Genomic DNA, 25,936 nt, shown 5'->3' with positions numbered 1-25,936 from the left:
TGCGGCTCTGAATTAAAGCGATATCTCCCAAAAAGTAACCCAAGGATTTGACTTTGTCAGGAAAGAAGATATTATAAGAATGTGGATGTCTTCGAGGGCAGATGAGGGGGAGCTTCTGCTCCTGCTGCGTGGCAGATCTCCTCCTGGGAAATCCTGTGGGAGGAAGGAGTGTAATTCTGTGGGACCAGCATTACGGATGAACTCAGCATCCACTACTGGATGTGAAATAGCCCCTTGAAACTGAATCCAGCTCTTCTCAATCTCCAAAAGAGAGAACGGTAGTTTTGCTAAGGCAAACTAAGCCTGTGGTCTCAAGGGATATGAGATAACATTTTATTGTTAATTTGTATATTTGCCTTGCTGCAAATGTCATCTAAAGCTGTGTAGGAGGAACGTAACTGGAGGGTTTTTTTTCCCAGATTTGTTTTATTTGGTGTAGACATGCTCTGAAATAAACCTGAAGCCTGGGAGGGGTAAGGGAGGTGGAGGCTGGGCTTGAACCTTAACCCCATGAGTGTTCTTCTCAGCCCCATGGGCTCTGGCTGCACAGACCACACAGGGCTCCCCAAATTACCTCAAGAGACAAAGTGATGGGGATCGATGTGGCTTGTAACTTCTTCCTTAACTTCTTTACTATTGATGTTTTCTAACAAGAAATCCAAACGGTGACAAGGGAAATGAGTGAAGAAAGACCTTTCGAAAGAGGAGCAAAATGGGAGCTGATCCTAGCATCTGTAATTAGCTAATGGCTGTGCATATTTATGAAATCTCCCAGCGGTGGCAGTGAAGTGCTGATCCTAGAGAAGGGGACGCCCTCTTCCTTGATGTCTTTAATCCTTGCAGTCCCAGCTGCCATGGCTCAAGTTTTGGAAAACCCCACCCTCTTTCTGGCCTCTGATCAAAATCAATATTTCAGAGGGAAATGCAGAAGAGCAAAGGAGTTAAACAAAAGCTCAGATAAGCATAACAAATACTGGAAAGATGAGATCCTCCAAGCAGAGTGCTCCAGAAAGCACTCTGGGCAAGGCTCTCATCAATTGCTCTGTGCAGGAAGAGCTATTATTGGACTCATAAGGAGGTAAGGGAGTTATTTCCTCAGCTGCATGGAGTCATGCTATGAGATATCATTAAGTAAGAATAATTAGGATTTGAACTTTCAACATACAAGATTTGTAGGTTCTCCTGTGTTCCAGTCCTTTCCAGATATACCTTTCCTAAATGGTAGTCAGGATTTCTGTACCATTTAACTATATAATCCTTACAAGTAATTTTTTTTATGTCTAAGTGGCTGTGTTGATCTCCATTTGAGCATCTGTAGATGAACTTGGTAATCAATACTTTGGTGTGATAACAAAATAAAATATTGAAGTGTATTTTAATTTGAGCAGTTTAGTGGCAACCCAGCAACATGGATTTCATTTTCCTGGCAATACCTTGACTGCAGTTAAGACATATCCCAGAAAAAAATGATGGTAAAATCCAGAATGGTCACATCAGGTTAATTGTTTTCATGGTTGCAATGGCAATATGAGGAGGTTGCACTAACACACAGAGCTGAATTTTCAGGGTGTGGGAAGCAAGTGTGCAAAGGGTCTGATGATTAACTTTCTGGCACCAGTTGCTTTTCTGTCACACTGCAATCATTACTTCAGGCAAAAACAAATCATTTTGTTGCTTCATCGGCAGAAAAAAGTCCAGTCCAGCTCCATCTTCTGCCAAGCCTGAGCTTTCTCTTTCCTTCTGTGCATATGGAGGGTCTGTGGCAGCACCGTGGAAGAGACCAGAATAAAGATGCCAGGAGAGCAGAGATCCCAGTGCCCAGCTGAGGTTTTTGTGATGGGCTGGAGCCCAGGGACAGTCCATTCCACTGTAACATTTGAGATCTACTGAGGTGTTTTGTTTTGCAAAGCCATAAATGTTTTTTTCTTTTTTTTCATTTTCAGAACCCCAATCTTGATTTCTGGTAAAGCTGAGTGTTATTCATGTCTGGACCACAGCAGATCATTGCTAATTTTGATGCAGAGTTTGACTTTCCCTCCAGAGTGAAGGGTTTAATGCTTTTCTTCAAAGAGAGTGCAGATGGTTTATTGACTGTCAGAGATCCAAGGAAGCTTAAATGGATAAATTTAAAAATGCAGTCCAGGACTTATAGAGACTGGCTGATTTTTAGTAGCTAAAGTCAATTTAGAACATGGCTGCTGCCACAGTGCCCATGGGATCAAACTGGATTGGGATCCTACAACTTCTGCCTATTCCCACCCACCTTCTTACTGAATAGTGGCTGGGCTGACACTTATTTAGGCTTCCATTGATGCTGCTATACAACAGAAAAATAGTCATATGCTTCATTTTAAGGTTTCTGAATGAGGAAGATATAATCATTAATGGGAAGGGTTTATACAAAGCTGCTAATTGATGAGCCAGGAGAGAACAGAACTTCTTTCCTCAGAGCAACATTGAACAGGTCATGTCAGAAAGGAGGTACAATGTCACTGCCGTGAGATTACTGTTTTTAAATGTGGTTGCTTTACTGCCGTTCATAGAGTCATAGGAAGGTTTGGGTTGGAAGGAACCCTAAAGATCACCCTAAAGATCCAAATCCCTGCCATGGGCATGGACACCTCCCACTAAGCAGGTATAAGAGGGGGTAGAGAAAAGAACCCCTGTGGGAAGGCAGGTGTGGTACAGTGTGACAGGCAAGGTGGTGCTGAGCAGTCCTGGAAGCACAGGAAGTCACAGAAATGGGAAGATCCAAGGGGGAAAAGGGTGGGACAAATACTCACTTTAAGCAGATGAAGGTGTTGCAGCAGATTTCCCTTCACCTGAGTAATTCCATGCCAGGGTACTTCCCCAGCCGTGCATTCCTGAGTGTGCTACATAAACAAAACTACACGTTCTTCCCCAGAATTTTCCCAATAACTGCAATGGTCCAGAATAATAAATTGCAGCTATTGTAAAACTAATATTAATCTGCATCTCATCTGCATCTCTTAAACGCACACCATTCCAAATTCTTGCTGGTTTTGTCAGTCGTGTGCCCAGAACCTCTTTCAATGCACTAGAAGAATCATAAAAACTCTAAATCAGGTGTTTAAATCTCCACAACCGTGCTAGCTTGAAAGAAATTCAACCTCCCAGGCAGAGCGCCAGGTTTTGCTATTGCGAAAAATGGTTCTCCTGCATGTGCTAAGGGATTAAATGTTCCTGATGTTCTACACAAGGGCACTGTAGGTTTTCCAATGGGCATAAAATACAAATTTTGCCCCTAAGTCTTTTTTTTTGACAGGGAGGATAACAATCTACCTTTGTGTATGTGTGTGCTTAAAAATTTTAAAAATTAAAATCTGCTGGAAAAGAGACTGTAAAAGGGTATGACTTCTCCAGATTTTTTTTTTGAGACAAATATACTGAATTGCAATAAAAATATACCTAATATTTAAGTAACTTAAACTGTAGTGTTTAGTATGAATATGGACATGTAGCTTGTGGCTCATCAAAGTATGGGGACTGTATTGATATGTGAAGTATTAGATCAAGAAATTAATTTTGCAGGATCAGAGACAAACAAAATAAAGAAAGTCCAATAACAGGAAAGGCAGAGCATCTGTATTAGTTATGACTGATTTTCCATTGCCCGACATGCTTGGTAGCAATTAGGTGTGGCTATAAAAAGCTGTTAAAAGGCTAAATGGAATAGCTGGTCTGCACTGACTTGGCTGAACGTTTGAGCTGCTCATGGTGGATTAAGCTCTGCAGTCACAGAGGGATAAATTTGCAATTTGCAACCGAGAGCATTCAGATTTTAATGAATCAACACGAGCAAATTGACTTTTATTACCAATATCCCAAACACATCATAGTCCTAGGACACATGATGTCCAGAATTTTATATTTGCTCACAGTCTGCACCTGAACTGTCTTTCACAGGGCAGGAGGCTGGCTTGGCAGCAGGGCTCTCACCACTGCTGACAAGTGCTTTTTGAAAACCTGGGCACAATAGTCTGAAAGGTGATGCACAAACCAAATTAATCCCCTTCAGCAGAATTGGTTCTCTGCCCTCATCTGTGGTTTTATCAAAAACTAACCAGGGGGTTTAAAACATATTTTGAATTTGTGTCAGAGAAATGAGATGAGTTCAAGAGCTCTTGGAGCACTCTGCCCATCTGCTCACAATGGGAGTGAAGCTCCGCATGGCAAACCCCACCTGCATATGGATGTTGAGCCTCTGATTCCCTTTGTAAGGTGGTGTCCACTTGCTTCGGATGGAGATTTAGTCAGCTTTTAGCGAGAGGGACCCTGCCGTGCTGCTGGCTGGAGGGAAATCCAAAGCAGAAGTGTTTCTCATGGATAGATTCTTCACTTTACGCAAAATGTGTTGTGACACATTATCTCTTCACCATGTAGCAAAGTGTACTTTGCAGCGATTGAAGAAATTCAGTTAAATCCAGCCTGTACTTGTGTTCGGGTTCGTTATTTATAGCAAGTGTGGGAGTGTGTTGGCCCCTTCTGACAGCATATCATGGCCATCTTAAATCCTGAAAGCACTTTTTTGTTGTTGTTGTTGCCACAGTAAATGTTTAAGAAGTTTAATCTTGAATTTGAGAGTGATTTGGAGACCAGTCTGTTCATGACACTTTAACAAAATTAGACCAGGAAATGTTTTGCTGAACAAACTCTCGTGCTTTTATAAGGAGTGAGGTTGTTGGGAGTGTGCTCCCTGCTGTGTGTGCTGCCAAGGCATTGCCTCCATGGCCCACAGTGATGTGTGTGGATGTGTTTGCTCATGGCATTTCAAGGAAAAATATTTACTGAACTGGCCTAAGAGATTTAGGAAATCAAATCTCAAGGTGTTAGAGAGGGCACTTAGCATGATATGGAGTTTCAACAGTGAGCATAGCCAGAAGAAAAAGGGTTAATTTTGCTTCAAGAAGAAGACATGGAAATATTTTTTTTTCTTGCTAATTAAATAGGAAACTGACTAACGGTATGCAAGTGTAATTTTCTTATCTTATTAGCCATGTTCATTTCTGAAGTGAATAACTACCAGCACTGGTACAGTATATGGGCAGAATAATAGTCAAACTGATTTTTACTTTAATCTCTGAATACAATTAGCATAATTTAAACTGTTATAAGCTACAGCAGATAGAAATCACATTATAGAGACTGTAGGTGGAGAGGTGGGTGGTCACATGCAGAGGGAAAACTGGAAGAGCACTTAAAATACAGCCAAATAATAAGCATTCAGGAGAATGTAAAGCTACATCTAGTTGAGAGGCACATTATTTCAAGAGATGGGGGAAGAAAAATGGATAATCATGAACAAGGTTCAAGGACTTCTACTACTGCAGGGCCTGATCCTAAGAAATGCTGTCCCAAGAGTGTAGTTTATACAACTGCTTTATGGGGCATGAATCCCAAATTCCATTTTCTGTCAGAGGAGAGAATAGCCCAGTGGAGATGGACAGATCACATCTTGCCTGACCAGATGAAAAGAGAACAAGTCAGGATACGGTGGGGGAAGGAAAGAGGCAGGTCAGGTGGGGAACCAGAGAGATGGACCATGGGTGTAAAGTGTGTGAGTGAATTGTGCATGACAGCAGGGATGGAAGAAGGAAAAAGAAGAGAGAAAGAATGGGCTGAATGAGGAGACTGGGTCTGGAAATCCTGAATCATAGGATTGACTGAACAGTCAGCACCAGTGAGTGTGGGAAGAAAGTGACACGAACAAGGAGAGGAGACAGAGACAAGTTGGTGAAGATAAACTCTAGCTTGAGCAGAGTGGAAAGAAGGTGCTGCCTGACAGAGCCTGAAGAATGCTCACATCATCCTACTCCTCTGCTGTCAGCAAATACCCATACACCTCTGAGAAGCCATTATAGATCACCTGCCACCTCAGCTGTGCCATGGAAAAGAAAGGATTACAGCTGAAAACTCAGGAAATATTCTGAACTCTTTTTCCTTTCAAATGCATTCTTGCTCTCTCCATTTATATCCTGTACTAGTTTCTTCAGTGTTTTTTGAGCAAGTAAAAAATTAAGCCCAGGAATCTAGCCTGTTTAACCAGTAATAATCTGATGGTGGCCATAATTAAATTTCTGTGGCCCCTTTTTAATTGTTGCAAAGAAATCTAAAGGATTTGTTATTTAGTACAGAGTGGTCTGAAATGTTGCCAAGCTGTACAGCATGTATTAATCTTTGGGTAAATTTTATCTATATCCTGACAATTTACCCAGAGCATGTTGTTTGAAGAGAACGAGAAATGTTCTTCATCATAGCATGAGTGAGGGTATTCTGCAGCCAGGCCTTACTGCTGGAGTACAGAACACAACTTTGATATATTTTTCACATCAAATTGATAGATTTCCTATCATAAAGAGATTTCTGAAGTATAGACTATGGACTTCACTCCTGAGTGGCTGTTCCTTTGTTGCAGTGCTGTCTGCTCTTTGAAATTTCTTTCTTAAAAAAAAAAAAAAAAAAAAAAAAAAGCAATCTCCAGACTTTTTTCACTGCTACATAATAGAAGGTGTTGTCAGCAAATGGCACTTGCAAAAGCAGCCTTCCAGCTGGGTGGATGTCAAACTGGAAGTCCAGTGACTTGGATGATGATCCCAGGTCGCCCAGAGAGCTCCTACAGAGCTTTCAGATAGAGGTGAAAATATTCTGCTGTTTTGAATTAGCCCTACTTGCATTTTTACAATGAATTAAGCACAGCTGCACTGAGGTATGGACTGTACTCTGTGTGTGTGTGGACAGAGATTGGCCAGAAAATCTTAGAATCATGAATTAAATCAGTGTATATCAACTCCAGAAATATGTGCACTGAGCAGTGTTTGTAGATGAGCAGTACATGTAAAGTAAAGTTCCATACATGCTGTGCAGCTGTACTTTTGGCAAAGATGACAGATGATGATACTTCCTGAGAAGACTTTCAAGGTCTGATTTTTTGTTTACTCAATTAATATTGACTGTATTCAATTCACCAAGACAAAAGCATTGCAATTGCTCTGAAGCACTCCACTGCAAAAAATTCATCAAAGCCAGCTCAGTAATTGTTTGGTGGGATTTTTTCCAGTTTTTCTTGTGATTTTTGTATTTCATAGACTTTAAATTGAGATTAACCTTTAATGGACATGCCTAGAACACAGCTAGTGACCTCTGTCTGAGAAAGAGGCTTACAAATATACAAGTGTTTGTATTTCTAAATATGACAATGAAGGCAGCAAGTAAAACATGTTAGTGTATATTTAACACTCTCTAGTTCTGCTATTTGATTTAGAAAAAAAAGTTTTGAAAGACTATGGAGTGCTAACAAGGACAGCCCTCACCAAGCCCAAACTCTTAAGAAACAGCAGCAGTCCTGCAGCATTGCATTTGTCTCTCAGTGCCAGGGCTCTGTATTTAACAAGCTTTCCCCAGCTCCCACACCCAGATGAATTCATTGGAATGCAGTAGGAAAGCAAGAGCTCATCTGACTCATTAGGAGGCTTATATGCAATTACCATCAATTAAAAATTCCTTCTAGAGCCACCGTGTGAATTTGGGTGTGCTGAAAGAAATGAAATCATCAGGATCTCTGTAAGCAGGACTTGGCTTTGCATTGAGCTCAGGACAAACACAGATTTGATTAATCTGCAAAAACAATTAGCTGGTGTGCCGACGAACATGAGGGATCCCCAGAGAACTGTGTCTGATGGAGTTTTACATCTTCCACTTCATCTTCTGTGACTTGCAAGCAGCAGAGCCAAAGAAAAGCTTCTTTAAATTGGGAATGTATTGAAAAAAACCCAAAACGGTTGTAACAACATGTTTTGTTGATATGAAATTATTTTCTCATTCTTTTCACCAGCCGCTAGTGAGGAAAAAGAGTTTAGAGGTGGAAGTGTAATGACAAATGATTTACAGATGGATTCCATTTTCACTATATTCCCATTAAGATGGGTTGTAAACACTTCACTTTCTTAGCCTAAGATCTTTCTCAGAGTCTGTTCTGTTTAGGTTTAACTTGTTAGACTTGGAATAAGCTCTTCAAATAACTGAGCAGCTCTTGAGCCAACCCAACAGAATTGAGGTGCCTCTGTCATAAACTTTCACTGAAAAATTTTATCTTAACATGAACTTTACCTGTGCATCTGATATTTTAACACTATTGAATGTTTATGTCCTGTTGATTAAGGCTTTTATTAAAACTTTAGAAAAAATACAACAGGGAAATTAAAAGTATATGTATATATAATTTCACAAGCATTTTAGAAGTCTATACAATAAAATAAACATGTGCTTATGCTATACTTATTTATATTCACTATTCATAAGAAGCAGCAAATTCTATTTTTATCTGTCAAACAGGGTGATACCTAGATATCTAGGATTGTTGTATTGTTTCTTTTTGAAAAGTAAAAATGGTAACAACCCCCAAACTTTAACTGTGAGTACTTTAAAGCAGGAACTGCCATTTCTGTCACTATTTATGTTCTGGTGGTGCCAAGAGGATTCTTATGTTTAGGTCTTTGAAAGCCTATAATGACACAGAATTTCCACAGGCAGAAAGCGCTCAGACCTCCACCAAAACCTATAGGAGCTGCACAAATAATGAACAGCCCTGGAGTGCAGACACTGATCTCAGAATAAAGATTGACAGATCCTTTTACTTCCTGCACAGTGTGTCTTAGGATAAATAGGAGAGCCCAAACAAATAAATGCAAGGTGGTTCAATAACTTTGGTCTGAGTTTGAATGTTGGGTCTACATCTTCTTGGAACATTGTGTAGAAATTTTGATGGAGAGAGAAAATAATCCAAATTTCTATGCATTTTTACAAAGATCATAATGCCTGCGGTAGTAGTTGTTCTGTGGGGACAAGCAGGTCTGGGATCCTCAAAAATCCCTAAAACCCTAGACATACCTATGTACTGAGACCTAATAATTAACTGAACATGGTAGAGGTCTCAAGGAAAACATTTAAAGTTAGCATAATATAGAAACATGTATATTCTTATACCAGGAAAGACCAAGTAAGAGTCTTTCAGTTGGAGAACAAATTTGGTCTCATTTAACTCAATTTTACCTGTACATTTCAACATTTTTCAATGTATAGGTTTTTGTGCAATGAGTTATCAAAAACAAACATATACTGATTTTGTTTTTACATTAAAATCCCTCCAGGTAAGCGGAGCATTCCTACTGAAAACCAGAAGTCAAGAATCTTGTTTCACTTACATAAACTAAACATAGACTGATACTTTCCCTACAATTTCCAATTTTTTATTATTTCTCAATAAAAAGGGTGCCAAGTTAGAAAATGTGTCAGCAAAGCACAGAGGTGGTTTTATCAACAGTATACATGCTGCTTTTTTGGAAACATATCTAGAAGATTCACTTCCTGGTAAATCTTCTGCTCAGAACTTATGTGATTTGCAGAAGAAAGTGGAGCTGAGGGGTGGGAGAGAAGTTATTTATCAGGAACATTTGAGAATGGTTACCACGGTGAAAGAAACAGAAGACAAAGGATCCATTAATTTAATCATCTTTGATCATTTGCAGGCTTTGTTTGGATGTGTTTGTATCTTGGAAAAATGAAGAGTGTGCAGATGATGCCAATCAGAAAGGCACTCTCCTCCAAGATCAATTTGATTGAATTCACATGAGGGGAAAAATAAGTGTTTGGACCCAAAATCAGTGTGACACCTCTGATGTCCCAGGGGGAGCTGAAGTCTCCTCTATATCCATACACTGAACATGTCTTGGGTCACAAGGCCAGCAAATCAGATATTTGCAGCCAGTCTTTGGAGCATTTTAAGAAAGGGTGATTTCCACCATGGCATCCGGTACCACATGGAAGAACCAAAGAGGAAATAATATCTTTGCCATCAGTGCTTGCAACAGGGGGTTTCAGAAGGGAGAAACTTCTAAAAACCTGGTTATTTCCCAGCAAGCTCTGCAGGCTTCTGACTAGCTTTTGGACAAAGCTCTTGGTTTAAATTATGTTAATCTTCTTCACAGGGCAGGGATAAGTAACTTTCTGATTGCAAGAACAAAATAAGAAAATACTGGGACAAAGTCTCTGTGGACATAAATCAGTGTGATACCCTTGAAAGCCAACACACAACAGACAATTTCATTTGCTATCCAGCCTGTTCTAAAACAGGGAAAGAATGTTAAAATTCTTCTTTTTGTGTTGAGATTAAATCCTGCAAATTTGCCATGGAAACAATTTTTTTCCCTTCCCCTCCTTTTCACAGTTCAGTAATAGCAATTCTTTCAGAGAAGGGAGGTTTGAACATTGTGGTTTGGGGTGGGGTTTTTTTGGGGGGAGGTGGGCTGAAGGGAAAAATGGGGAGCTGTGGAGGGGAAGAGGCCAGAATATGTTAACTCTCAAAAATGAGTTCACATCCCCAAGGTCCCAGTGTTGAGTGCCAGCAAAGGACAGATGCTTCTAACAGTTGGAGCATTGCAGCACGGAGGAGGGAGCCATCCTCCAGAAGCCAAGAAGCCACCCTGGGAAGCAGGCAGGCCTGGAATGACCCACTTCAGTGAGTGCCCACGTGGGGCTGGCAGGAGATGGAGCTCCCCTGGCTCTGAGGGCTGACTCACTGGCCCTGTTTGATCCCACAGCAGCAGGAAGAGAACACCAGGACAGCAGCCCTGAGTGTGGATAAGGCCAGGGTAGTGTGACAGGGAGGGAGGGCTGCAACCAGGGTCACCCCAGATCTGCCACCGACCCCTGCCAACCACCAACCAGGGTGCTCAGCCAGGCTTCTGAGCCCCTCACAGGAATGGGCAGGGTCTACCTAGGCTCTCATTTTGGAGGAAAAACCTGATTTTTACAGCATGCCTACTCTACTGTTTCCAAAGCATGGGTTGCTTTTATACCCATGTTCAAATTCACCTGTTACACAATATCTCAGAAGGTAATCCAAAGGTTTTGATACAAAAAGGCAAAGAGAAGGGCATGGGGAGGAGGTAAAAGAAAAGGCAGCCAGGGTGGGCTTGGTCCCCCATTTTCATTATCCCAGATGGAATTTTTCTTATAGAATCATTTAGATTGGAGATCATTGAGTCCAGCCATTAACCCAGCACTGCCAAGTTCACCACCAAACCACGTCCCCAAGCACCACATCTGCACGTCTTTTCAGGGATGGCAATTTCACCATTTCCCTGGGCAGCCTGTTCTAATGCTTGACAAACCTTCTAGAGACTAAACTTTTCCTAATATCCAATCTAAACACCCCTGGTACAACTTGAGACAGTTTCCTCTTGTACTATCACTTGTTAGTTGGGAGAAGAGGCTCACACCCACCTCACTACAAGCTCCTTTCAGAAGGAAATTGGAGGTCCATTTTTCATGGGATGCAAAACTGGAATCAATTCCATCCAGTTTTTCTGGGTGACAGAATTACCAGAGTGAGGCTGCCCCTTACCAGCCCTCTAACAGAACATTCAGGTCCATTTGCCTCTGTTCCCCATTTCTTGGTGTTTCCATTTCTTTCATCTGTTTCTTTCAGGTGGACTTTCCATGTCCTTTTCTCCTGATGGAGCATTTCCTCATCCTTCTGTTAGCATAATGTCATGTCTGTTTGTTTATACCAAACATGAGGGGTTTTTATGGTGCCTCATCAACCACACTGAATTTTCAGAATGATGTGTTCCTTGTTTCTTTTACTCACTCATACAGTAGACTTGTTCCTGACAGAAATGAGACATTTCAAGGATGATTACATGCTATAGCAGCCTAGCACAAAATTACATCTTTCTGACCTGCTGTGTCTTAATGTGGTACCTTACTGACTTCCACAGTTCTCAGCTGTTCACCCTTTTTCCCTGAGGATGTTCACAAAATAGAAAGAGCAAATTCATTCTAAGACACAATCTCAGCAAAACTTCGGAGACAGGATGTTCTAATCAGGGTCTAAAAGGTTTACAAAATTTAGGGTTTGAATGTTATTAAGTCTGCATTTACTTTTCACCTTATTGGTTTGTAAACCCTCGGTGTCCTGGAGCTCATGTCCCTGCTCTGGATCTTACTGAGAGCAGCTTCTATACACAGACTCATTTATACCCCACAGATCACCTCGTTTCAAGCATAAAATTTCTGTGTGGGATGGGCTTCTCCCTCCAGTGAGGAATACAGGTACTTCTAGAGCACATGCTGGGCACTGCACAGTGCTTTGGCTCAAAATATGAGATGTTAAGAGTTTGCCAGTTTTCTTCCCATATTTACTGTCTCAAGGCACTTACACTCAAAGCACTTACACTCTTATGGGGAGCTGCATTTACTGCTTTTTGTTTACTGCTTTATATTCCTTATTCTTGCACAAGTGACTCTCAAATACATAAACCAACACAATATTTTTCTGCAGCAAAGCCCAAAACAAACAAAAGCCTCCACACAAACCCTCCCCTCCAAAAAAAATCTCTGAAGTTTCAAGCAGTTTTCTCACTTTCAAATGGACTATCAGTATTCTTGCAAATAAGCTTTCAGGTTCATCAAAATGTTTGTTCCAGCTCTCCATCGCTCTGATTGCTCCTCGTTTGCTTTGCACTGGTGTTAAATTTTGTATGTCTACTTCTGTGAGTTCTGCACAGCATTGAAATGACTGCTGATTCAGAAGGTAACAGGGATTTTTTTTTTCCAGGTCAGTAAGTATAAGCTTAGGATTCAGCATACAGGCTGGTGATGTTGAAAGACCAGCTTTACAGTTTCTAACCTAAACAGGAAAGTCAGTCTATTGTCTGAAAGAAGTAGAAAACAGAGGATTGGGAGATAAAGCAGTGGTCAGGCATTCCTTCAGTAAACTTTTGGAAGACTCACTTGCATTTGGAGTTTGGGGGAGACAAGATTTCAGCTTTGTCAAGCTTTTTTCTATGTTGAATCAAAATTATATTTATTTCCCATGAGCAGAGACGTGTTTGAATTGTTTCCTCCTTCTGAAGCTTTACAAAAAGGTTCTTGCACCCAGGTAGCTGCTGACTGTCAAGTCTTATAGGATGATGATTAAAATATATTTTCATAACTCAGTTCCTGAAGGTGCATACATATATATGGGCCCATATATAAGTATATTTGTATAAATGTAAGCATGTATGACAGGAATGCAGCTTTTCAATTCATGTCTACCGATGATTTAGACTCTGGTTTCATGACCACAGATGGGGAGTTTGGAATATGTATTATATTCATTCAGTCTTTGAGTTGGAGAGCAAGTGTTGTAGGATCCCTGCTGTCCTCCACTGGAAAGAAATAGTGTGGGGATGTAAAGCATGGTACCCACACTACAGAACTGTTCAAAAGGCACATTTTTGTCAAAAAATCTGTTTTCCAGGTCATTTAAAGCGCATCCAACCATAATGCTTATGTGCAACACTAGGAAACCCCAATCCCCCAGCCAGATGAGAAGCCCAGAGCACATTTCTGAAAGCCTGGACTGCAGCCCTAACTACAGGAGCATCCTTCTGCATAAATAAGGGATCTTGTTGGAATAAAGCTTCATGAGAAATGTAAATTTAGGAGAAACTGCCTGATTTCTATGCTGCTGAGGCTTTCTGTGCAGTAGCACCAGATGCCAAAAAAGAAGCAAAAGGAAAGTGCAAACCCAAACCTGCTTTTCAACAGCAAGGGAAGAGAGCAAAGCCATTCCTGCAACCAATCCCATGCTCCAGGGCAGCTTTGATCCCAGGGACAGTAGCAAAGGAAAGGCAGCACCGCTGGGTGTGAGACACACGTATCTTATGCCACACACCAAATCTTCTCAGAAACTGAGAGACACCACCCAAAACTAATAAAAAAAAAACCCAACCAACCAACCAACCAAAAACTCCTCAACCAAACACAACAAACAACCAAAAACTCCCCACAAAAACAAAAGAAACCCCCACAAACCAACCAACAAACAAACAAAGTATCCCTAAGTACTTTGGTTAATCTGGAAAGTAAAAGTGCCTATGACTCCTTCCTCATTTCCATTTTGTGGCAAAGAACATCAGGAAAAAGACAAACCAAAGTAAGGAAGGCAGAGATCTCCAGGCTGATACATTTTTTAGGCAGCTCTTGCTGCTGCTCTTGTGAGTGGCCATTTCTGAGCATTCCGCTCCCTAATTTGGCCCTTCTTTTTGGTGACAGTCTGTCTGCCAGGCACAACGTGGTGAAATCCACAGGAGAAATACTTGGAGGCAGAAGTATGTGGATGGATGAGACCCAGAGGAGTCTGAGCAGAGGAAGCCACATAAAAGCCCAGCTCCAGGTGAAGACCACCCTGGCAGCTGGCTCAGGGGAGGAAGAGCTGATGCTTTCACAGACTTTGGCAGCCTTGCCTTCCCAGTTTGCAAGGATCAGCAGAGGGAATTGCACAAGTGCAGGGATCAGGCTCAGGAGTGGGAGGGGAGGGAGGAACTGACCCTGCTGCTGGGGTCCTGTCTGGGTAACACAGTCAGAGCTGGACAGCAAAGCCTTGCTGAAGTCATTGAAGGAAGCTGCATGGGGAGGGAGAAGGTGAGCCAAGAACATGGAGGGGTGAAGGAAATCAACGTAATTATCTCATCAGCTACCCCCTGAACCAGAGGAAGCGTGGCAGGAGAGGAGTAGTGCAGGTGTGAGGGGACCAGAAAAGTCTATAATATTATGGCAGTGCTGCTGGAGAATGGGATTTGCTTCTTGGAAATTTTTATACAGTAAAAAAAAATATTTGATTTCTGTATAGAGAAAAAAGGACATTGTTTTGTACCTTTCTCCATCTTTATTGTGGTTGATAATTGGCTGAAATTTAAAATTATGAAGTCAAAGAAGACAGAAATGCTTTTGTTAAAATAATTTGCTTAAAATATTTTAAGAGCATGTGGAAACCAGGGGGCTTCTTTTTCTGTATTTTAACTGGACATTCTAACAAAATCTATGTGGAAAGTGTTGGTCCATTATATAATATTTCCCAACCAGGATTAATGGGATTTTAAACCAATACCTTCAGGGTTAAGGGATGAGCACCTTTCACTTGAAATGAAGGAATAGCTGCTGGTATTATCTGTTGTAGTAAATTGTTCATGTTGGCCACTTCCTTGAGCATGATGAAGATTGATACACTGACAAGTAGGCAACACCAGGGGAAGCAGATATTTCCCACTGCCTAGCACAAGGCTGTCATCCATGCAAAATAAAACACTCAATATAATCATTAATGAATGATTAGCCGTTTTTATTATAGTCATTCCATAATAATCATTAGTATGAATTAATACTGCCTCAGGGAGCACATGAGCTATGAGGAACTTCTCTGTGCTCCTCAGCTAATAGGAACAGACTTTTCTGCAACACATGGAGGTGTTTGGTTACCTGAGCTGCAGCGTTTGCCCTTTGTTATGGCATAGACATGGCACCCAAAATTAATGTTAGGACTGATAAGAAGATATGGAACCTTTTAATTCCCTATACCTTAGGTAATTTTTTCTTTAATTGTACTCCAAAATCAGATTACTAGCTGAAGACTTTTTTTTTTTTTTTGTGCCTGATATGTGCATAGGAAATCCTTTCCATTAATCTCTCCCTCCTGTGTGTGAACACAAAGCTAACAGAGCACCCTGTTCCCAGCTTTCACACACCAGCACCATGCACGTAGGCAGGTAATGCTTTGCTTAGCCTGGTGCACTGGTAGAATGGGATTTCCTGTCGTTCTTAAAACATCCCTAAGTCCCCATCAAGCTGTACCTCGTGCAATATTTGTTTAGCTCAGGGAATGCAGAATTGCCCTGACTTGCATGAGAGGCTGGGAACTGCTCCCACATAGCTGAGACGGGGGAGGACCTTGTCAAGGTGCAAGCAGCTTTGCACAGGTGACCTGTTTGGATTTCAACCAATTTCAGATCACATTTGGATTTTTTTTTTTTTTTTTTTTTTTTTTTTTTTTTTTTTGTACTATATAAGGTATAAAGGAAAGAGCAGATCAAAGAACAGATCTGAAAATGAACATCCATTCACTCTAGGGAAAAAAAGCCTTACATTTCCCTTACATGCTTCTTCTTCACAGCCTATGTGGAACATTTCCCAAACCAGTAATTTATGGGTTTTAAGAGTGTTTGCTCACAATTCAGGATTTTTAACAGTGAAAACCAGCTAAGATTGTTGGCAATTTGCCCGTCTTTATGTTAGCTTTTTTTCATCTGATGATCTGTGATTCTATGAATTAAAAAGAGGAGGTTATTGAGCATGGAAAAAAAAACCAAACAAACAAATACAGTGCTAATTTTGAAAGGAAAAAGTATGAAAGAAATCCATGTTTATTGTTACAGAATTTGATTGGGTTTTTTCCCCCCAAAGAAGGATTTTAGATTTCACTTTGTTCAGTTGTTTTGAATTTGAATATAAAATATCTTTTCAGAAAATTATTCCATGATGAAATATTATGCTGTATAATGTATATGATGAAGTACATTATTATAAATTAAAAAGTATTTATTGAGCATCTGACATTTTACCTCTTTTTTAAATGATTATGTTTATACTTTCTCAATTGTGCAAGATTAAAACATACTCATTAAACACTTGGTTTTCAAAGAACTATACAAATATTTTTTATGTCTCACACTCAGTGGTCTCCATGATAGAATTGTAGTGATGTATATCAAAAGGAAAACTGACCATTAATGATATGTTGGCATCTCATGTAACATGTCATCAAAAATTGTTTAGACTGGAATGAAGCCTCTTAAAATATCATATATATCTTGGAAGGGATAAATTATTTAACTAAATCATAGAACTACATAAATTATCTTTCCATCTTATCACGTTTTTATGTTAAGAGCAAAGTTTTCCAGTGTAAGAAACACTTTTTTCATCCTATCAGTCATAATCTACTGCCTTGATGGAGATAGAAATAAAGCTGTAATTCTGAAAAGTTATTAATCCATCTGCAGTGCTTTTAAAATGGAAGAATAATTATAGATTTTTATTGGGAGGTTAAAGTGTATTTTACATTTTGGAGTTTTCTCAGTCACTATTTCAGTTTGCATGGGTTCAATTTGAGTTTTACAAGCTAGTAAGGAAACAAGGAATATAGCTGAAGTTATAATTTCTTGAGGTTTCATTCTAAAATATTCAAAATCATGAACTTCTCTTTTATCAAGATCCTGATAAAATACCAAAATGTCAAGGTTTTGAGGTAAAATTCTAAAAAATACTTTCAGGATTTTCTCTTGTTGGACAGAAGAAAGTGTTACACTCTTGAAAGTTATTCTGTAATAGTAGTTCAAACACCTTTTCCTAACAGATTAACAATTAATCCTTTTTCAGAAGTATATTATGATCCATTTCTGCAAGCACTTAAACCAATACCACAAAATTTGGTGCTTGAAATACTTCTGGAAAAGATTTAATGGTTGTGTCTGACCTGCAAGCATAAATTGAAGTTGGCGAATCCAGGATCAAATATTTTCTGTGATTGCAAATTGAATTCAGGTTCCATAGGGTTCATTAAAAGTACGTGTTAATTGTTTATAAAGCAGTGTTATTTGGTTCAGCTAATGCTATTATAAAAAGAAAGCAGTTTTGGGAAAAAGGTGAAGGGTATGTTGGTTCCATATTTTCATTTTTTAGGAACCCTATATGTAAGAAAAAGTACTGCAAAGGAGTAACAAAATCACTTCTTACAAAACCATCCTCTTATAGAAATTCTTCCTGAAATTCCCTTTAGGCATCTGTTCTCCACAGGGCTTGTTTTATGGTCCTTCTCTGTGGTTTTGATATTTTAAATATCATTTGTTATGCATCTTTTGAGCAAGGATGTTCTTTTATTCCCCAAAACTCCTTCAGATTTTTGGGTTGGGAACTTTGGAATGCAACTGTTGACATTTTTACCAAAAAAAATCTGCCAGTTCTGAGGCTTTGAGTCTTGTGAACATTTTTCACAGACAGAGAAGGCGTAGGAGCAGATCTGGAGTATCTCCTAACTTGTTCTTGAGCCCTCAGCAAAGCTCTTCTGCTTTCAACAGCAGCACCACCAAAATTCCCCTGCTCTTTCAGTGCTTTCAGCCCAGGTCACAGACCTCCTGCTCAGGGAAGTGCCACTCCCTGTTCCCAGCTGCAGGGCTTGGGATGGGAGCGGTGGGAGCCAGCCAGGGTGTCCCTGCTCTCTCCAGATTTGGTGTTCAGGACATTTCGATTCACCACCCGCACGTCTGACTTCTGCTTCACCTCAGAATATGTCTGGAGTGACCTTCCTTTCCTTTTTTTTTTTTTTTTCCCTTTTTAATTGGAAAATGGCTAAAAGTTCTCCCTGACCTTTTTATCTTGCTGGTAATGCCCCTGCCTTTCTATTAATAACAGGCTTTGGGGAGTGTTTCGTCTGCACTGGCAGCAGAACTGCTATTTCTTACTCAGTTTGGTATCTGCAATTACAGTACTTTCTGAAGTGCAAAAGACATCTATAAAAATCAAACCCATTTCCCTGCTTTGCATCAGACACAGTGCAGCAGCTCACTGCCGCTTCCAGCTTATGTGAGGTTTTCCATGTTTTCTTCAGAATTCTGCAGTGATCATGGTCAAACGCTTGCTGCCAGGTGAAGGACCCTCAGTGAAGTGGCAGGAATAATGCACATCATCAGAGAGAGCACTGAGCTTGGCTTGGATGCTTGCTGATGTCTTGGTTAAGACTTTCAGCTCCTTACAGTGTCCTGCATTTCCAAGACATCTGTATAGAAAGAGATCATCCTTGAAGGCAGTGCTAGGGGGAAGCTGGAGAAGGAATGCTCTTCATTTCCTAGGCCCTAATTTCTTCCTTTGGGATGGACAGTACTGGTGATGCTGATTTCCTGTACCCGCTCTCCATGTGGCCTGCAAGGCTTTCAAGATGTCACTTGATGTCCTGGAGTGTCCCAAGGACAAATAAGTGTTAATGGGGTGTCTTAAAATGCAAGAAACTCTTGTTGGTGCATCAGGGAGCATCTGCAGTTTCAGGGTACTCCCTGGGAGGGTCAGCGATATTCTCACTGTGCTCCCTTGACTCAGGTTTGCAAACACTGCTGCTGGTCACAGCTGGCCGTATTTCTTGTCAGGCCCAGCAGTGAGTGACCTTCTTGCGTGCAGAGTTTCAGGCTGTCAATAAATTACAAGCCCATTTCACTCTGTCAGTCCAGTCTCTCTCTCTTCCCAGAGGGTCTTTCTTTCCAATTCACCCATGGGGGAACCTCTCTATCCATTCATGAGCAAAACTTCCACCACGTCATGCCATTACAGGGTTATTTTCATCATGTGGTCCACAGTGGTTCTTATGGGAACAGAGAGTTTCTGAACAGCCCTCTTAGGGGAAGCCCAACGTGCTTTGTTCTCCTCCCACACCCAGGCAGTCCCCTGGTGGGGAGCCAAGGTGCATTAACAGGTCCCCAAGATCCCTGATCTTCCAAGCCCAGCACTTTACTCAGGAGACTCTGTCCTTCCTTGGGTTCCCCACCAGCCTCAGAGCAACCCCTCTCCCCAAACCACGCAGCCAGTGGACCTTTACTCCCACCCCAGAGCTGGTCCCATCTCCAGCACCACTGCAGCATCCCTGTCCTTTAATCCCATGTGGAAGAGGCTGATGCCCAGTGCCTCCCCACCTGCCTGCTGCTGGCAAACAAGGCAAATCCCAGGAGAGCAGAGGTAGGGATGCAGCGGCTGCAATAAGCCGTGAATTGACTGTGAACCTGCTCCGACTGAGCCTCTCCCTGCTGCTAATCTGCACAGAGAGTTTGTTTTCTTTGGGTTTGTGTTTTCCACCAGCCTCTTGTTTTCTTCCATGAATTCTACATCGCCTCTTGTGTTTTACCTTTCCTGGCAAAACTGTTTCTCCTCATGACACATAGCTCTCCCCTAGGGCTGGTTATGTAAGGTATTGCTGCTTGGTGTTTGTACAACCCTACATCTTGATCCCCTGTAGAGAGCACATTGTGTATCCTACTGGCAGCAAACAAAAGCAGTTTCCTATATAAAATACACAAGTCTTGCCTCTGTGCTTGCATGTTTAGGCAAACACCCTCCTGCGTTTCAGGACACAAAGGAAGAACGTGATCAGTACCTGCTGTCCTGGTGATGCATGGATCCAAATGGCAAGAAAAAAAAAAAGGGAAAAAAAATCCTCCTAACAAGGAGGAAAGGCTGATCTTCTCTAGTCTATGTTGTATATATAACTTTCACACTTCACACTCTCATACCGTTTTAAATGCAAACAGCTCTTCCAGCCAGCAGCGTCACAGTTGTTTCAAGGACAAACACATTTGTTTTGTCTTTAAATGAATGTATTCATCCTGAGTGGCAGTGGAGGGGCTACCTCTTTCTCAAGAGGCTCCCTGAGGTTCAGCTAGTGAGACGGAGTAACACCTCCATTAAAAGGGAAAGATCCAGGCAAAAATTCCACCTCCCAACCCCCCAGTTCTAACTGATCTGAGTGTTTGACACATTCCCATTATGGGTGAAGTGTAGGTGTCCTTGCAGGGTGAAAAAAAAAATTATAAATACCTGCTTTCCTCATTATATCTTCCTCTCTGTGCCTAGGTGATTTGTGCCTTCTCCTCTCCTGCCTTCAGCCTTCCCCTAAACACAAGCTTTATTTTATGTAGTTGCATTGCACTTTGGTCATACAGGTGATGGACCAAGCTCCATCAACTAAGCCAGAACTGCAGCTATTCAAACTCTGGCTGCTGGGGTGGGCTGAGTTGCGTTTACGGAGGCAAAGGGGGTGTTTATCCTGAAATATGCAGCGTGGTTAATGATGGTGAATTCATGCTTGACAGCCAGGGTGGCCACAGTGCCTTGGAGCAGCTTGGCTGCATCCTCTCAGGATGAGCATCCTTGTGAGCCCTTGGGCTGCCCAAGCAGAGTGCATCAGCTTCTGCCTAGACCAGAGTGATCTGATAAAGGCCATTTGTAGGATTTTCTACAAATGCCTTCTTCAGTTTTCTAGGACCAGAACAAGAATAAAGGAGTTTCTGAGCCCTATTATGGAACAGATGGCAGGGATGAGAGGCTTTCTGGGCGATGGGGCAGTACATCCTCAGTGTCAAGGCAAGGTCTGGCTTTGGGGCTGGAGTGGGGAATTGCCCTGGGGGAAGGAAAGAAGGAATGGTCCTGGCTAGCTGGATAAATTTGTTGTCTCTCAAAGAGGGGATTTCTAAGAGAACAGAAGCTGGGTGATGCCGAGGGGAAGGAGCTTGGTAAAGCTCTGAACCTGTGGGGAAGGCCAAAGCTGGCAAGGATGAGTGCAAAGGAAATAATTAATCCTTAATGAAGGTGAGAGTGGGAGGCTTAAGGGGATGGCTGAGGAGGGATGGAGCAATACCAGAGAGGGAGAGGTTGGGAATTCAATGAAGTAGCAAAAGAGTTGCATAGAGTAAAACACAAAACAAACAAAACAAAACAAAACTTTGCCTTGCCATTACTGCAGATTGCTCCATTATTTTCCTACCTTGTCAAACACTCCCTGTAACAGCCTCCAGCTCCTCGCCTACCTTTCAGTTTCTATCCTACGGCATTTAAGTGCTGCTGCACTCGTGCACTGGTGGCATCATTTTGTTTCCCAAACTGTAAGATGCACCCCCTCCAGGGGAGGATGGGGGAGCAGAGCCCAGAGAGAGAATGAGAGATGCAAGAAGTCTGTGAGTGCTTGACTCATTCATTTTGCAACCTCATTCAGGCTCCCTGTCTCTGAAATCAAGGCCCTCACAGGAAAAATTCCAAACCACTCATTTTCATCCTCTATCTAAAACCAAACACATAGCAACAACAACAGCAGCAGCAGCAACAATGATACGCGTGTATATATATATATATATATATATATATATATATATATATATATATATGTTTGTTTATATAATTTATTTTGATTCAGGCAGTTAGAGGCCATTCTGACCAGCCCAGTTCCTACACCTGCTGAAAGGTGTCACAGCACCTGTGCTGTGCTGGGGATCACCTGAGTGCCTGTGAGCCACACAGCCATGCTGGTGGTGTGGCTCCTTGAGCAGACACCTGGCAGCAAAGCACTGTGCTCTCCCATCTGCACTTCCTCTCCTGCAGGTGATTTTGGCTCTCCTGGCCATCCCCAAAGTTGGGTTTTTTCCTTGTGTTTAAATCACAATCCCCTCTCCATCCCATGTGACAAGATTAATCATTACATCAGTAACCTTTACTCCTTCATTTTTCTACCTTCATGTTATAAACCTGTGAGAAATGTCTTACATGTTTCATTGTGTTGGGAGTATGGGATTGTTAAATTTCTACTATTCTGCTCTGCTTGAGAAACTGGAAACTTGAATACATAAATGTATCAGACCCAGTTACTGTCAGGAACAAGATCTGTGTCCTTTTTCACCAGCACTCATTGCTTACAGACATGGAGTGAAGTGTGGCTTACATTTCTCCCACTTGTCTCCCGTATTTTTGGAGTGTCAGATCTGATAGACCCTTCAGGCATTCTGCTTTTCCACTTATTTTCCTCTCCTTTAAATTCAGTGCAATCCTGGCATTGAGACATTCAGTTGGTTTGGTGGGAGCACAACACATCAGAAACGTTCTCTCCGTTCAGTGCCCGCTTCCATCTGCCTCTGCTGGAAAGAAAATGTTCCTCCACATGTTCTCCACCTCCAGCACCAGAGCCATGAAAAGGGGTGGCACATCTCCCTCTGAATGCTGCTCACTCCTGCCCTGGCTGTGGCAATGCTCAGGGGGAGCAGGGACCTGCACAAGAGCAGCTCGTGGCAGGCGGCTGCTGCTGCTCTGCAGCGCACTCCAGGACAAGTTGTGCTGCCTCACACAACCCAAATCTGCCTGAAGGAGGAAAAAACCCACAATTCTGCATAAGTGCTACTGGGAACAAACCCAGAATGGGAAACCAACCAGCTCTGTTCCGTTGCTGATTTTTTTTTTCTTTTCTAAATACATAAATGTTCTGCAGAACTGTGTGTGATCTCCCACCTGCTAATCACAGATTTCTTACATGGGTGGAAGGCAGATTTCAGTTCTATTAGTGCGGCAGAGCCCTCTTTCAGCCCCCCCCCCCAAACTGTTCTGCTAGCTCAGCCTTGGGGACTTCAGAGGAGCAGTGCCACAGAAACCAGGAGAGAGAGGCTCGTTTTCCAGGTGTTTATTCTCTGGTGGTATGCAGGAAAAGAGACCGAACAATGGCGGGAAGGTTTTTTATCTAGGTCTGGGTCTAGGGGGGCTGGAGCTATCTGGCACTCAGCCAATGGGGTCTAGCTAAGGTTAAGGGTCATTCGGACATTCCTATCTGTGGGGCCCAGCTGCAGGGCACCCACTGAACTGCAACATATTAGCATTAATCTGAGCAACTGTATTGATGATCTTACAAGGAAGATTGATTTGGGTTTGTTTTCTTTCTTGCCGTGAATCTCAAATGTCATCTTAAATGGAAATTTCTTTCTATATTTAGGATATTTTTTCAATACTTCCAAGAGAATTCTGGGGTTTTTAAATCTCCTATTCTACTCAGATTCTATTGGCTTTACTAGTAATAATCTGTCTGCAAGTTAATTTTCTAAACGGTGATTTCTTTTTTTCTTCTCCTTTTTTTCTTTCCAAGATAGAGGTAGAGATAAGAGAGATAGAGGTGAGATAGAGGTAAAATTTTGGTCTAGAACAGCACTTGTATCTGATCCAGTGGCTACCCACATTCAAACACAAGGATTGAATGGGAGATGAGACTCCTCCATGGTCATGGAAAGCTTAGATGTGGATCAGGCTTCTAGATCCACCTATAATGAGGTTTATTTGTTACATTGGCCCAAAATACTGCCCCTGACAAGTGACACAGAAGTAGAACTTCACAGCACAGGCTCCCTCACCTGCTGTTAGCACCAATAACTGCCAGCTGGGCACCTCCCAGCTACACTCAGGTGTCTGAGACATCCTCCTCCCACCCACCCTGTTTGTGTGCCACTTCTCTGTGTCTCTGAGGATGGGCAAATGCAGCTCCAGAGACCTGGAGTGACCGTGGTGATTTTGTGGAAGTTGAATGGCAGTTCTCCTTTCCCAGCCACTGGCAAATGGGCCAGAGATCATGGTGGATTAAAAGCAAAGAACTTTTTTCTCCTGTCCCCATCCTTAACAGGCAGCAAGAGACACACATGCTGCTTTCTAACCTCTGCTATTGCACAGTTCCTTAGGGTTTCCAGTGATTACTGATTTCCTCTGCCAGCAGTGGCAGATGGGAGGCTGTGGACCCAGTGATGGACTGTGGGAGTGTTTCATTGATATCGTGGGAGAATAATTGCTTTCCCAAAGTTATGGAGTTATGGTTGTTTTTGTAATTTTTTTTTTCTATTTTTTTTCTTTCAGATATGCAGGAAAGAACAGCCAATAGGAGGAAAAGACAGAACTGAAGGCATATGGTATTTTTCTGCAGTTTGAAGTGTATCTTAGACGATTTGTGTGGCTGTAGGAAGCCCCATGGGCCACAGGTTGCCTGTTTTTAAAATGGACATCATAATACTTAACAAGGCCAAAACACCCTGAGCAGCTTGGGTGGAAAGCACTTTAAGGCTGTGCAATGGACAGCTGCAACATTTGCCTCAGAAAGAGGCCATATGTTGTCCTCTCTGCTCTGCACTGTGCAGCTCTGGCCATGGAAAATAATTACAAGTAAAGATCTTTTTTTCTGATTTTGATTGCCTCAAGATCAGTCCTTGTATCTTGAATGGCCTCATGAGGTGTTGCAGCCTGTGTGACTCTAAAAGCAAGGGATGCTCTGAAGGACTGGGACTTATGGAGCATCAGCAACACATCAATAAAGCAAAAATAAATGTAGAATAAAATGCCAGGGGAAACCCTTCTCTTCTCACCTGCCTGCAGAGGTGTTGTTGTTGCTGCCACTGCCACTGGAGCAGGAGAAGGGAGGGCTGAGGGTGGTCAGCACTGGGCTCTGGTGTGGCTGGGCTGCAGGAACAGAAGTGCTGGGGCTGGGCAAAGGGAGTGAGCAGACACTGCTCTGGGGGACTTGTCCAGCCAGAAAGGCTTAACTGCCACCCCACAGACCTGGGTATTTGTGCTGGCTAATTAATATGGCTCCCTCATAGGAACTCCAGTAAAACATACAAAAAAGCCATTTCTCTTATTCGCTGCATAAATACAAATTCAAATTTCTGGGCTAAACTGGCACAGTACTACTAACTTCAAACATTCCACTATCCAGAGTAAACTTAGAATCACAACCCCCCCTGAATTAATCCTCTTGATTTCCAATTTTTAAAGTATAACTATGCCCTATTTTCTTGGTTTTCTTTGTGTGAAAGCTAAATACTCCAAAGTTTCAGAAGGGAGGTGTGCAGGAAGGTATTCTTCAGTCGCTGGGGCTGGGAGACCTCCCCAGAAGTTGTAAGGCTTATGTTAAACCTGAGAGGTGGCAGGATCTCTTTGATGTGACATCCAGATGGAGGGGAAAGCAGTTGCCAGGGTGACACTGAAAATAGATCTGGGCCTGATCCCTTCCTTCTGCAGGAGCAGCTCCCCGGGATGGGTTCAGTGGGAGAGGAACTGTGCATGCACTGGGAATTTGTGTGCTGCCGGTGCACTCCTGTGCACTGGTGGCATCAAGTGGGAGAGCCCAAACATGTAGGACAGTGCTTTTTGGGGTTTCAATCCTCAATGCAGAAGCCTGAATTTTGTATTTGGAAAGTAAATGAAAGAAAAGCTTTTGTCCTTCCCTCGTTCAGCACTTACTTGGATCCCATGCACCTGTGTGGCCTCTGAGCAACTGAAATATTTGGGTTCAAATGCAGAAATGTGTTTCAGACTCCAAAACTCCAGAAATATTTGGTTAATCATGTGCAATCATATGAAATTTAGTTACCTTAAAAAAATTCCCATAAAGGTTTTCTTTGGAATAATTCTCTTGGGCAGCTGTATTACCAAGCCTTTTTACATTTTGAATTAATTTTAAATGAATGCTTTTGTCTTGGGTTGT

General features: G+C 41.9%; 1 long non-coding RNA gene across 1 annotated transcript; it reads left to right on the top strand.

Annotated features, from left to right (window-relative positions):
* LOC137468214 (uncharacterized) lies at positions 1-25,936 on the top strand. The gene is made up of 2 exons (XR_010995803.1): positions 1-1,078; positions 24,313-25,936. It is a non-coding gene; the product is annotated as an uncharacterized lncRNA (long non-coding RNA).

This window comes from Anomalospiza imberbis, chromosome 2, assembly GCF_031753505.1.
Source record: "Anomalospiza imberbis isolate Cuckoo-Finch-1a 21T00152 chromosome 2, ASM3175350v1, whole genome shotgun sequence".
NCBI classification, from domain to species: Eukaryota; Metazoa; Chordata; class Aves; order Passeriformes; family Viduidae; genus Anomalospiza; species Anomalospiza imberbis.
The sequence above is the reverse complement of the archived record's forward strand: the minus strand, read 5'-3'. Positions and strand labels throughout refer to the sequence as shown.